We start from the raw sequence: 15633 nt of genomic DNA, 5'->3' as shown, positions 1-15633 counted from the left end.
GTTTTTTTTGCCCCGCCCACTCCCAGGCGTGATTTTTGCCCGGGAGTATAAATACCACGCACATGCCTGGGAGTCATTTTTTAAGACGGGAACGCCTACCTTGCATATCATTAACGCAAGGAAGGTGTTCACGCAAAAAAATGACGCTAACTCCATGAACTTTGGCGCTAGACGCGTCTAACGCCAAAGTATAAATATGGAGTTAGTTTTGCGTCGAATTTGCGTCGAAAAAAACGACGCAAATTCGGCGCAAATGGAGTATAAGTATTCCCCCATATGTTGTAAATGAAACTTTCCTTTGTGTTCCTGATGTATCTTCCTGAAGGACACTTCTCCTGGAAGTTCCAATGCAAGCTTGCTAGCACACTAGTATTTTAGTCTTTGTTTGAGAATATTTTCATATTGTATTTTACATCTCCAGACTAATGTTGATGTGGAGGTTAATGGACGATTCCTATGTACCTTAGAAATTATTTAGTATTATAAAACATTTAATGGCAATCTCACTTCTGGTTAGTCCAATATGTGCTATTGCTATTCATGTCATGTCATGCTGAATATGCAATTTTGCTTATTGTTTGTACATAAAATGTGTGTAAATCCCTCTGATTTGGGAGGAGAGCCAGAGATGATTTCCCTTTTGTTCAAGGGATTCTGTCCTGTTTATTTTTTATAGTTACTTCTCACCCCCTTGAGATGCTGTCAGTGTTCCTCGTGAATCTCACACTTAGATTTTAGAGAGGTTATTCTATTTATTTGGTCCAAGAATAATGCCTGACTTCTCTTTGTGTACTCCGGATCAGAGCCTTTATGGAATTTAATGCATTTTCCTGCATCACCTATTTTGACTTTTTGGAATAAAACTCTTTAATGTTTTATCGAGCTAGAACCCAGTTGAGTGGTCCCAGTCACTGTTTGATTTTCGCTTACAATATTGTTGAGCCTAATGTCATGGAGGATCGTATCACTGGATCAAGAGTGCTGGAGTCAAACTGCTGGGGGTAAATTTTGGGATGATTGAAATATTGGGTTTCAGTGAATTATTGGGGTTCCGGCTTCCACATAACAAGTATCTAACATATTTTATATAAACACCATCTCCCAATACACGTCTTTAATGTCATTCATGGAGGCTTATGAGCTCATCTACAACAGTTTTTTCACTGAGTTTTTGGGTTGTAGCAAACAGCAACATTTTTGAATTGTGCTGTGTATGAAATTAGAATATCATTTTAGGGGAGTGAGAACCCACCACAAATAATAATGACAATCATTGTCACTAAGTAACAATCTGCTTAGCTCTCAAGTAGGTTGGCACAAAGCAGTCAGGCTTAACTTAAAGGCAATGTGTAAAGTGCTCAAAGAATATTAAAGTATTAAAGTTAGGTGTGTTTAATTACTACATACAACTGTCAGACGGAAGCATATTTAAACTGCTGTGGCTGCTCAGTTGCCTCAATATGCAGGCACGGATGGAGGTATTTTAGGCAAGCAGGCCAGGCAGTGACCTTGGAGTCATAAGTACAGGACAGAGGCTTGCAAGGTGGAGAATTTAAATCAAGACCTTGATGTTCAATGCTCTCCACTCTCTTTCCTTTTGCACTCTAGTATGTGACAACAGGCAAGCCTCTCCTCTATGTACCTATGGAGTACTATTAAGTGCCTTAATATGTATGTACCCACTACTTGTGTTTGAGTGTGGTGTCACTTGGGGTCTCATTTACAAGCCCCCTGCGCCACCCCTTCATCTTTTCTTTTTTTATGCAGCGGCAGTGCTAGCAGTACACTGCACTGCTCTGTATTTACAAACTTATGCATTGGGCCCAATGTGTCAGTTTGTAAAGTCCTGCATCACATTATACCTGTGCCAGGCACAATGAATTCAGGGTAGGCAGTCCCATGGAAAAAGCCACTTAAGACTGACGCAGTAAAATTTACAACTTTTCACTGCATCACTCCACAACTTCACAGTGTCATGATTTTACCACCTGCTCAGAACAGGCGTAAAATTGACGCAGGGGTTTTTCCAATTTGACTCTCCTCGAATTGCTGGAGTTGCCTCAGTTTAGCAAAGCAACTCCAGCAATTTGTCACTTTAGCGTCAACAGATGAATCAGAATTTCTGATGCATCTGTGAAAACATGTACCATGGAGCTCTGTACTGTAAATACAGCATGTCCATGGTGTCATTAGGGGATGTTCGGCAGGTGCCAGAAATCGGACTCATAAATGACTTGTGAATGAGGCCCTTGGTTTCATCCCGTCTGAGTCCTAAATCTGTCCACATTTGCATTTATTTATTCCTTCAGGGACAAACCTCCTTTTTTGACATAGCCTCATGGTTTTAGCTAAAAAACATAATGATACAGCTACACAATACTGCTAATGGCACGAACAATAAGTTGAGAGCACGGTCTTTCAATATCTATGCATAATCCTTGAACAATGCTGTTTGATCACTCTCTATTCAGATACCCACTTAAGGGCACCAAGTAGGTGCTTTAGGTGTGCTTAATGTATGCATGGTAAATTCATGGCAACATTATGGAATAGAATGTGGATTGTGGTAGTAGAATTGGTCCTGATGAAAGTCACAAGCATTTGGGATTATAAGTGGCAGAAACATGTTGACCCTATGAGGAAGTAGGGGAAAGTAGAGGTCTGGGACGTCCCAACTTTTCCAATTTGTAATCAGACTGGATGGCTCCCAGACGAAAACACTGGGGATACCAGGCAGGTATTATAAAGAGTAACCTATCCCTACGCACAACCATATTCCTTGTTCAACTAAGTGCTCCTGTGCATCTCACAGATTGCAGCATGTACGATTCCACAATGGAACAAGAAGGAAATCTATGATGAAGCATGTCACCAAGGGGGACCGATGGGGGCTGAGAATTCCTTAAAGCAAAATGATTCTTTTCTCCTTAGGTCAACAGCACGTTTCTTACATTTCCAGCATTCTAAAAGTGTTACAATTTGATACATTTCAACTGTGGGTCACGTATATCTCACATGAAAAATATTTATAGTTGTAATATCAAAACTATAGGTGAAAGCAATATTAGAAAGATTACAGCAATTCTTGTGGAAATTTTAAAGGACAGGACCAGTAATTCTGATCACAGCCTTTTTACTAAATTCCTTTATAGGGGACTTCTTTGTGCCCAAAGAGAGGGTATTATTCTTTTCTAAGGGAGCATTGCCTACTCCTGCATGCTAGCAGAATCTACCACTGTATTATTTGCTGTTCCAGTTGCCTCTTGTTACACTGCACTATATGCTACAGAGTGCCCTGCTGTAACAAGTGTCCCATTTCCAGCGATGGAAAGGATTTTACCTTCCAGTCTGCGGAGACAGTGCAGTGAAGCTATGTTCCCCTCCCCGAGCTAAACCTTGGTTTGGTGCTTTGTGAAAAAAATAGACTGTAAGGAATGTATTAGAGGCATTGCATGCTCAAATTACTTAAAGAATCCTGTAGTGTAGAATAAAAAGTAACTATGAAAGGCATGTTATGAAAAGAAATTCAGAAGAAGGCCTGAAACAAACTTGAAGAACTTGCTGCTAACCAAGATATTTGCTATTCTAGAAATGAGCTGCAGTATCACAAAGAAATTGTTATTGTACTGGTGCACAGAAATGTATTGTTCCCAAAGACACCTGAGTGGTCAACTTCACCTGAGTGCATAATGGTTGATTTGTTGGTACTAAATCATGAACCACTAATATCACAGCACAATGTGACAAAGTACAAAACTTTATCCTGTGTAAATCCTTCGCTTAATTGCATCAGAAAATACTTCATATTTCACCAGTTCTAAAAAGCAATTCAATAGTACTCGTTGTATTACACAGTGACCTCCAGCCTTCTGTTCTAATACATTCAGTTAACTACATTGTAAGTACAGGAGCATTTCCCCTGAGGACTTTGTCCATGGAATACTTACATGAGGCAGGCGAAATGAGGATTTGGCAGACAGGGTACTTAATCACACTTACTATGGAGTACCCTGACTGCTGACCTCTAAGTGAGGCCCTAAATCAGAAGGTAGACATCTTGACTGGTCCAAGGCACAAATGCATCCACCTGACCTGAGGACTTCTTTCGCCATGAAATATGAATTTCTCCAACTGATAGCTTTTCCTGCCTAAATCAACAGCTTCAGCGGCACCTCGTCCAGTGGCTAACCAGCTTCAAGAGGACTTCAGTGGATGCAGCTTGCAACCTTGTCCCCATTGTAAGATTTCATCTTCCGTTTCAGAGACCAAGTAAAAGGGTAAAATCTTTGACCAGAATGAACATGCATGTGATATACATCACTTTCAGCCTGAAATCATGCCTGGACACCTATTAACCATGAACAGTGACTATTGATTTTGGCTTTACTTTTTCTTGGTGTCTTTTACCTTAAATCATTAGAAATTCATATCTCTGGTTCATCCTATTGTATATACATCATTTTGGTGTCATTTTGTTTATTAAAGTTGTCTATATTATTAGAAATATGTAAAGCGAGGCAATCATGGGTTCCTCCTCATATATGTTGTGCTGAACAGCCTTGAAACTTCAGACACACAAAATATGATGGAGAGAATGATTGCAAAAAGTCTTACCATTAGCAATCACTCAGGGTAGCATTCTAACCCATTGGTTCTTACTCCGTGTTACTCTAGACAAATGTTTACCTTATGTAAATCAGTACAGATCCAGCACCTCATGGGAACAGTTTGTCCTGAACTGTCAGATGAGAACCCCTCAACCCCAGATCAGGTTCAGCATTATTAGGCCTTATCAGTGAGTTATAGCTTGGATATTATGGCACAGCGATCAAGAGACCCACGTATGGGAATAACTTTGGACACTTAGGATGTTACGACAATCAAACAAAAAGTGATGGGAGGAATGCTTGCAAAAAGTCTAATGACTTGAAACTGCTCAGGTAGCATTCCAAACCATCATTTTTTTACCCACAGTGCCACTCTAGACAAAGGCATGCCTGATGCAGATTAGTGCTGACCTTGCTCCTCATTGGAACAATCCACCCCCAAACTGCTAGATGAATTCCCTTCCAGACGAGAGCACAAGCAACCTCAGGCTGGTTTCAGCTTCATTAGGCCTTGTCAGCGGAGTATAGTTTGAATGTTGTGGCACATTGGGCAAGGGACCCCAGACTTGAAATTTACTTCAGGTTCAGTCTCATCTCCTTCCCACCTTCCTCGTCATCTGCATATGTACATTAACTAATTAATTCATTCGATAATTGTTTTCCATAGTGAAAACTTGGTCAGGTTAATTGCACTCAACATTGCATTTTTAGAAAATAATCAGTCATATTTTGGTTGAAGATTTTCAAAATATGTCATTAATATACAGAAAGTTCTTAAACCAAGGCAAGCCTGGTCATAAACATTTACAGCAAAAACAAGAATATGAAAAACGAAACATCACAAAAAGAATAATAAACAGTGGCTAGGATATGTACATTAATCTCATGATAGAAAGTATATAATAAATCAAAGTGAACAAAGAGTTAATTCTGTTAAAGATACAGAAATATTAAAGATCATGAAGCCAGTTAGAGGAAATCTTTAACAACGACTAGATGGGTTAAGATAAATACATGAAACAGATAGTAATGCACAGCAGTAACACAAACACAAAGATTGTGATGTAGTACTAAAAACAAAGAATATTTGTATTTACTTGAAGATGAGTGTATTCTATTCAGACCTATACGCTTAGTTCCAAGATTTTTACTTTGTTGTCTGTAGCCCTTCAGTCCACGGAAGTCTTTCATAGAACATCATAGATGTATCCTCTCCATCCACCAGAGAAAACAAAGAAGGCTTTCTAAAGCTTGGAATGAAATTTCAGCAAAAAATAGTAAAGCTACAAACTTGCTTGCTGAAGTAAAGATGTTTCCAAATTCCAAATAAGAGAATTTATGTAGTAGGAAAACGTCATTTGTGACTACGGGTCAGTAGAATGAGCGCATATTAGTCACTGGACCACGCATGCCTCATGCTGTGGTGTTTCCTCTTAAATTATGTGCCAGAGAACGGAGTATTGCTTAACATGGGACAGAAAACACAGTCCTTAGGCGGTGCTTCTGTTGTGGGTTTGTTACTGTAGATTTCCGTTTCTTCATGTCCTATCACAATCATAGATGTTATTGATTGACGTCCCCAGAGTGTGAAGATTCTTTAAGTTTATTCACATCACTTTTGATCTGGTCTGCCATTTTGTTTCCTTTAGTCATGCACAACTAAAAATGTGATGCTCCACAGATGAAACAATTTAAACAGATATCATTATTGTCATAGCAGAAAATGCGCCAAGTTTTATTCCCAAAAAATGTAAACCTAAGAGAGTAAAAATGAGTCTAATTCTGTTTCACATTTCAAATATTCACAAAAGTCAAAGAAGTGACATTGGGAGAAACGGGTGTCCTTGGGTGCTTTCAAAAATCAATTGGAAAATTAATTGTTCAATATAAAATTGGTATTGAACAATGGGATATTTCTATGATTCCATTTGTTTCCTCCTTTCATAATTTCGAGGATATAAAATGGAGCACAATATAGTTCTAAATTGTTGGGAGACTGCAAAATACGGTAAACCATTACTGTTATTGTTATTCTTCATATTATTCGTAGTATGTATTGTTCTTGTTCATATCCCTATTCTTCTTCTCATCATTATTATTAGTAGTAGCAGTAGTACTAGTAGTAGTAGTGATAATAGTAGAAGTATTGTTTTTATTTTTGTATAACTTGTATTATTTCTGTAGTCTACCTTTTTGTGCTAGCAATGCCTTTTCAAAAGGAGAAGATCTTAACCCCTTTAGTGCGGGCGTCGGCCACTGGCCGACGCCCGCACTACCTCCCTGGTGCGGGTCACGACCAGTGGCCGACACCAAAGAGGATTTTCTTTTTTTTTTTTACCTGTGGGAGACACGAAAGAGCTTCTGTGTCTCCCCCCAACCCCCACCCGCCCCCCACCCACCCCTTTGTGACGTTGCGCGCTGACGTCACAGTGTTGTTTTCCCCATCAGAGCAGGAAAACTGCCCCAAACAGCCTTCCCCACTTTCATACGAGGCCTTCTCGAACGCCGGTCGCTTCCTGCTCCAATGGGGAAAACGGCCCCAAACGGCCTTCCCCACGTTCGGGAAGGCCTCGTATGAAAGGGGAGACTCTCCCCTTTCATACGAGGCCTTCTTGAACGCGTTTCCTGGCCCTCGATCACAGCACAGCTGCGATCGAGGGCCAGGAAACACCAGTAGACACCAGGGATTTCACTTGGGGGGGTCGGCCCCCCTAGGAAAACGGGCCGCACCCCCCAGCCATATGTTTAAATGTAAATGTTTGGCCCCCCTGGGGCTAATTATTATTATTTTTTTTCAACAAAATTGACAGGGGGTCGCCCGCAGGCAGGGCGACCCCCTGTGGGGCCATATTTTTACATTTCAATTTTGGGGCCCCCTGGGGGGGCACGATTGCGCCACCCCCAGGGGCAAATTTAAAAAAATAAATAAATAACAAAATTGACAGGGGGTCACCCATAGGCAGGACGACCCCTTGTGGGGGCATTTTATTTTTGTAGTTGTAGAGTTTCCCTGGGGGCCATTTTGGCCCCAAGGAAACCCTACAACTACCAAAAAAAAATACAGATATATATATATATATCTATAGATATATCCATGTAGATAGATATATCTATATAGAGATCTATATATATATATATGTATATATATATATATATATATCACTTTTGTCAGTGCATGTGTGGTTTCCCTGGGGGCTGCGATTGCCCCCCAGGAAAACCAGACCCACATATAAAAGTGACCTATATATATATCTTTTATATATATATATATTTGCCACCAGTTGTCTTGCAGTTGCAGCTTGCGTCTTCAAAGCAGTGCACATACTTCAACTGACGCATTTCAACTGTAGCTTTTAGGCAGCAATAAAGAAGTCAAGTAAGTCTTGTGATTATGTTTCTGCTACAAAAGGATCAGACTTTTGTCTAGTGGCAGTTTTAGTGCCATAAAGAAGCGCAAAAGGTTTATGACTACTGCAAAGAGCAAATCTGTATTTTAAGTAAATAGCTGAGTACGTTAGTAAAGTCAGCCACTACCTGCGCTATAATACAAATTAAATGTATGTGCGGAGTGGGGGGTGGCTATGGAGAGATGAAGAGCACATTTGCTGGATGGTAATGAGGGCATCCGAGGAGAAGGACATGGGAGTGGGAGCACCAATAATGATTGTTGGACTGGGCGCAGGAGGTGCTAAAGACTGTGAGGAATCGTATGTGACAGGTGTTTGAGTGTCTTGAAAGAACGTGCTGATTGAGGGAAGAAGCTCAGGGAAGGTGGCCTCTACTGTTGCACGTATCACACACACACACCAGCAATTTTGTGACTGTCTATGTAGGCTAGTGTTTTAGAGCAACGGTTTAGCCAATAGCAGAGATGGCATCTTGATGGATGACTGCTGCTGACGTCACTCTGGTTATAGAGGACATCTCTGACATAGGATCAGAGACCGAGACAGCAGATACTGAGACAGCATCTGAGGGATAGGACAATGGCGCAGACTCTGGGAGTGATTTTTCAGTTGGAGGAGTCCCATTGGATAACTCCTTCCAGTAAATTGTGAGGAGGTGATGAGGGCAGTCCTGTTATCCCTCCGCAAGCACAGTCTGTGCAACAGGGCAATAGTGGGTTAGCCCAACCCAGAGAGCAGGTGAATGCGGGCGGCAAGCACAGAGAGGGTGCTCTCTTGGGAGCTCCCCAATTTAGTTCAGCCCCGAATTCCACTGCCCAAATTGTATTGTGGAGACATCAAAATTATCTATCACAAAACAAACTGGTTTTGTAAGGCAGGCACCTGTGTTTTTGGTCCTGGCTTCGGTGGCTATATAGGGAAACATACTAAACCCAAATATTTCTTGAAACTAGACATCCGGGGGAGTCCAGAGAAGTGTGACTTGTGTGGATTCTCCAAAGTTTTCTTACCCAGAATACCCTGCAAACCTGAAATGTTGAATAAAAACTATATTTTTCTTGCATTTTTGTCACACAAGCTACAGGAATATGCTGCGATCCACAAAATTCCTACCACCCAGTGATTCATCACCTGTCCTGATAAAAACACAACCCCACTTGAGTGCCTATACCTGGTGCCTGCGTAAGGAATGGATTACCCCAGGGTCAACAAGTGCCTTATGTAAGTACCAACATTGACCGTTGTGTGATCTATTCCTGTTGCGGGCACTAGGCCTACCCACACAAGTGAGGTACCATTTTTATCGGGAGACTTGGGGGAATGCTGGGTGGAAGGACATTTGTGGCTCCTCTCAGATTCCAGAACTTTCTGTCACCGAAATGTGAGGAAAAAGTGTTTTTTGGCCACATTTTGAGGTTTGCAAAGGATTCTGGGTAACAGAACCTGATTAGAGCCCCACAAGTCACCCATCTTGGATTCCCCTAGGTGTCTAGTTTTCAAAACTGTGCAGGTTTGCTAGGTTTCCCTAGGTGCCTGCTGAGCTAGAGGCCAAAATCCACAGCTAGGCACTTTGCAAAAAACAGCTCTGTTTTCTTTGACAAAATGTGATGAAAATAAATATATAGGTATTTGACAACTGGTTGCAGCTAAAACTTCAATCACCGCATTCTAGTGGATTACAACTACAATTTTGTAACAGTGACCACAATGTAAAGGAATGTTGTTGGGAATAATCCTCCTTTGGTACACATTCATTTCTGAGATTTGTTTTCCTGTCATAAATGTTTGTGATGTTATGTATATATCTATGTTTTGTATATAGCAATGATTTAGATTGTTCAATGATGAGCTACTGCTGACCTTTTAGTAAAATGATTTGAATAAATAAGGGAAAGGAATTGACCTATGTAATCAGGAGTGAGTACTGGTTTCTTAAAATAATGGGTAAATTTGTCCCTACCTGTTGACCATTTGTGTTTTTGGCTATTGTAGTACCCACGTCAGGTTAGGGTTACAGGGTTTCCTCTTTTGGATTATGATATCACATTGTGTTTTGGGGCAGTTCCTGTCGCAGGCACTAGGCCTACCCCCACAAGTGAGGTATCATTTTTATGGGGAAACCTGGGGGAACGCTGAATGGAAGGAAATTTGTGGCTCGTCTCAGATTCGAGAACTTTCTGTCACCGAAATGTGAGGAAAAGGTTTTTGTTGGCCACATTTTGAGGCTTGCAAAGGATTCTGGGTAACAGAACCTGATCAGAGCCCCACAAGTCACCCCATCTTGGATTCCCCTAGGTGTCTAGTTTTCAAAACTGTGCAGGTTTGCTAGTTTTACCTAGGTGCCTGCTGAGCTAGAGGCCAAAATCCACAGTTAGGCACTTTGCAAAAAACAGGTCTGTTTTCTTTGTCAAAATGTGATGTGTCCACGTTGTATTTTGGGGCATTTCCTGTCGCAGGCACTAGGCCTACCCCCACAAGTGAGGTATCATTTTTATTGGGAGACTTGGGGGAACGCTGGGTGGAAGGAAATTTGTTTCTCCTTTCAGATTCCAGAACTTTCTGTCACCAAAATATGAGGAAAAAGTGGGTTTTTTGCGCACATTTTGAGGTTTGCAAAGGATTCTGGGTAACAGAACCTGATCAGAGCCCCACAAGTCAGCCCATTCTGGATTCCCCTAGGTGTCTAGTTTTCACAAATGTGCAGGATTTGTAGGTTTCCCTAGGTGCCAGCTGAGCTAGAGGCCAAAATCTACAGCTAGACACTTGGCAAAAAACACGTAAGATTTCAATGTAAAAATGTGATGTGTCCATGTTGCCTTTCCTGTCGCGTGCATTAGGCCTACCCACGCAGGTGAGGTACCATTTTTATCGGAAGCCTTGGGGGAACACAGAATAGCACAACAAGTGTTATTGCCCCTTGTCTTTCTCTACATTTTTTACTTCCAAATGTAAGACAGTGTGTAAAAAAGACGTCTATTTGAGAAATAGCCTGTAATTAACATGCTAGTATGGGCACCCCGAAATTCAGAGATGGGCAAATAACCACTGCTGCTCAATACCTTATCTTATGCCCATTTCGGAAATACAAAGGTTTTCTTGATACCTATTTTTCACTCTTTATATTTCAGCAAATGAATTGCTGTATACCCGGTATAGAATGAAAACCCATTGCAAGGTGCAGCTCATTTATTGGCTCCGGGTACCTAGGAATCTTGATGAACCTACAAGCCATATATATCCCTGCAACCAGAAGAGTCCAGCACACATAACGGTATATTGCTTTAAAAAATCTGACATTGCAGGAAAAAGTTACAGAGTAAAACGCTGAGAAAAATGGCTGTTTTTTTTAGCTCAATTTCAATTTTTTTTCCAGCTGTTATTTTCTGTAGGAAAACCTTGTAGGATCTACACAAATGGCCCTTTGCTGGATTCAGAATTTTGTCTACTATTCAGAAATGCTTAGCTTTCCGGGATCCAGTATTGGTTTCACACCCATTCCTGTCACTAACTGGAAGGAGGCTGAAAGCACCAAAAATAGTAAAAATGGGGTATGTCCCAGTAAAATGCCAAAATTGTGTTGAAAAATATATTTTTCTGATTCTGATTTCCTGTTCCTGAAAGCTGGGAAGATGGTGATTTTAGCACCACAAACCTTTTATTGATGCCATTTTCAGGGGAAAAAACACAAGCCTTCTTCTGCAGCCTTTTTTTCTCATTTTGTAAAGAAAAAAAAAAATTTGGGGTGTATTTTGGCAAATTTCTTGGTCTCCTCCAGGGGAACCCAGAAACTCTGGGTACCTTTAGAATCCCTATGATGTTGGAAAAAAGGACGCAAATTTGTCGTGGATATCTTATGTGGACAAAAAGTTATGAAGGACTAAGCGCAAACTACCCCAACGAGCCAAAAAAGGGCTCAGCTAAGAGGTTAAAATGAAATAGGTGACTGGGTTTAGTCTAACTCATTCTCAGACATGCTCAACAACAATCCTTGGTGATGACAACTGATAGTGTTGAATGAAATTATAATGGCTGTGTGACAGAATGAGGAAGGTTAGAGAAATGAAAGTGTACACAGAGGAGACATACAATTTCCAAAAGTTAAATTCAAAATATTTGCTTTGGAACATGAGGGCGTTCACAATGATATATTTTTGCAAAGCGACAGTTGCTAATAAAGTAAATATAAAAAATACACATAGGGCCTTATCACACAAAGTGAGAAATGGACATACTGCTTCAAGTTGGGTTTCTGTCACAGTTGTAGGCTGACTCATGCCATAAATAGTTAAAGAAGTAGAATAGTGTTACTTTATCACCGTGGACGGTAGTAAATGGCTGATTGCCACAGGAACTTAATATGTGGGTGCTGCATTGGCCTAAATTATAGCAACACCTCAGGACATCTCTAAAGTAAACAACAGAACTTCACACAATAACATACAAAAAAGAACACAACTAAAACATAACAGAGCAAAATATTCCAAAACAATCCAAATGTGAACCTATCACAACAACCACAGTACAATGAAACATCTCATTGACACACAGCAAACATGCACTACATCTTTTTATTATACTACGTCACCTCCAGAGATCTGAATACTATGAAAGGTTCTTGAAACAAGCACTACCTTACATATTACCAAAGAGATGAAATGTCAGCATTAAAAATGTTTTGGTATCCGACTCATAACCTGTTGATAATGTTCAATATGCCCTTACAACTCACTGGATAGATAAAGGTCTTACCAATAGGCACTATAAAAAGTGCACAGCCTATATCCTATATCATCCTTGACTCAACACTCTCCATGACCAAGAAAGTCAGAGCTGTCTCCTCATCCTGCTTCAACACCCTCCGCATCTACAGATGGATCCCTAGTGATACAAGAAGAACAGTCACCCAAGCCCTCGTCAGCAGCAAACTTGACTACGGAAACGCCCTCTACGCAGGAGCCCCGGCCAAACTCCTAAAACGACTGCAACGCATACAAAACACCTCCGCACACCTGATCCTCGATGCCCACCGCCACAGCCACATCACTCCCCTTCTGAGAAACCTACACTGGCTCCCCGTCAACAAAAGGCTAACCTTCAAGCTCCTCACCCACGCACACAAGGCGCTCCACAACACCGTCCCAGCCTACCTCAACAGACGACTCAACTTCTACACCCCGTCCCGCCAACTCTGCTCAGCTGACCTCGCCACCGCCCCCTCATCCAAAGAGCGACTACCGGATGCAGATCCTTCTCCCTCCTCGCCGCCAAGACCTGGAACAACCTTCCCCTGCCCCTACGACAGACCGAAGACCTGCTGACTTTCAGAAAGCAGCTCAAGACCTGGCTATTTGAGCAGTAGCAGCACCCCCGCCCCCCCCAATCAGTGCCTTGAGACTCTCAAGGGTGGTAGCACGCTTTACAAATACACTGATTAATTGATATCCAAAGCTGGATCAGTAACATATTACTATTATTATTAATTCTTCTGTATGTATTCTAGGCAACATTCAAGCATAAGATAGCTGTGAATCTTCTCAACAAACTATGGCCCTCATTCTGACCTTGGCGGGCGGCGGAGGCCGCCCGCCAAAGTCCCGCCGTCAGGTTACCGTTCCGCGGTCGAAAGACCGCGGCGGTAATTCTGACATTCCCGCTGGGCTGGCGGGCGGTCTCCTTCAGACCGCCAGCCAGCCCAGCGGGAAAGAGGCTTCCACGATGAAGCCGGCTCGGAATCGAGCCGGCGGAGTGGAAGCTGTGCGACGGGTGCAGTTGCACCCGTCGCGTATTTCACTGTCTGCGCAGCAGACAGTGAAATACATGTAGGGGCCCTCTTACGGGGGCCCCTGCAATGCCCATGCCAGTGGCATGGGCACTGCAGGGGCCCCCAGGGGCCCCGCGACCCCCCCTACCGCCATCCGGATCTCGGCGGTCCGACCGCCGGGATCTGGATGGCGGTAGGGGGGGTCAGAATCCCCGCGGCGGTGCAGCAAGCTGCGCCGCCGCGGAGGATTCAATGGGGCCGCGGTACACTGGCGGGACCCCGCCAGTGGTGCCGGTCCGACCGCGGCTTTACCGCCGCGGTCGGAATCCCCATTGGAGCACCGCCGGCTTGTCGGCGGTGCTCCCGCGGTCCTCCGCCCTGGCGGTCAAAGACCGCCAGGGTCAGAATGAGGGCCTATGTGTTATGTTTCAGGATTCATTAGTAACAGTAACCATTTGTTTATTTTTCAGTAACGATTGCACAAATGGGCGTATATTATTTCATGTTAAATAACCTAATTTATACTGCTTGTATACTCCTAATTTATACACGCAGTTTTTTGCTTATCCTTATGCTCCGAATCTCTCTGCTGCCTCTGACACAGTTGATCATTCCATATGTCTCTCCATCCTTCTGTGGTATCTAGAGTGTACCACTTAGCTCCTTTCGGTCTCATCTCGCCAATCATTCCTACACTGTTTCATCAAATAACAAGCCTTTCCCTGTGGGAGTTCCTTAAGGATAGGTTCTTGGCCCTCTCATTTTCTCTCTCTATATTATCTCTCTTGGTGATATCTTGTCCTCTTTTTTTGGATTTTCAAGCCACCTTTACACCAATAATACGCAGATCTTTGTCGTCTCTAACCTCACCACTCATATCTAAACACATATCTAAGACTTTCTCACAGCAGATCGTCAATGGATGGCATGCCGGTCTTTAATGCCGAGTTCCTCTAAAAGAGAAATAGTGTAATTCCCTGCATCTAATCTGCCTTCGCTTCCCACTGATGCTATTCTCCTTTCCTCACACTCATTATCTTTTTATCCATCCTCTAGAAACGTTGGTGTTCTGTTCAACTCATCAATGAGAATAAAGGCTTTTATGTTAAAAACTGTAACTGTAGCACAACTCCAACTCCTCGACATCTGGAACATCCAGTCTTTTCCTCCCTTCAACATGGCCTAAACACATATTCACTCCTAGGTATTCAGCAGAAAGGATTACTGCATCAGCCTTCAGATCTGCCTCACGAGCTACTTTTTTACTCATTTGGCAATCAATTTTGTGACTTGTAATCTCTTCAATCTCCTGCGGCGCACTCCCACCTACACCCATGCCTACGGCAATTGGTTGTTTAGTTTAATACCAAGGGTAGAGTCATGTGCAAGCTACTCATTATGGTATTTAAACCCATTAACATCCTTGTTTCTAACTATCTTGCTGTCATACTCTCCCACCTACTCATCTAGCCACAATCTTAGGTCAATTAACCACAGCTTACTGGCATCACCTAAACATGTGCCTGCCCCACGTCCAGGGCATTGTACCTTCTTGGACCCTCTCTAAGGAACTCCTTAGTGCCTGATATTTGTTCCTTCTGTTCCTTTACAAAACAGCAGCGATAATTAATTTGGTAAGTAATGATTGGAACTAGAGCAATATTACCAGGAATTTTGCTTCATTGATTTTTGTATGGGCACTTCCTAAAATACGTCACAATGCCACATACAACAGCTCTATGGCAGCCTTTGCTTCCCTTGGTCTTTCAATGGCACTATCAATCAATCATCATTTAATACAGTGCACAGCTGCTTCAAACAGAAGCCTCCACTACTTTCTATGAGGACTGGTTCATCA

The sequence above is a fragment of the Pleurodeles waltl genome, chromosome 5, assembly GCF_031143425.1.
Source record: "Pleurodeles waltl isolate 20211129_DDA chromosome 5, aPleWal1.hap1.20221129, whole genome shotgun sequence".
NCBI lineage: Eukaryota > Metazoa > Chordata > Amphibia > Caudata > Salamandridae > Pleurodeles > Pleurodeles waltl.
The sequence above is the reverse complement of the archived record's forward strand: the minus strand, read 5'-3'. Positions refer to the sequence as shown.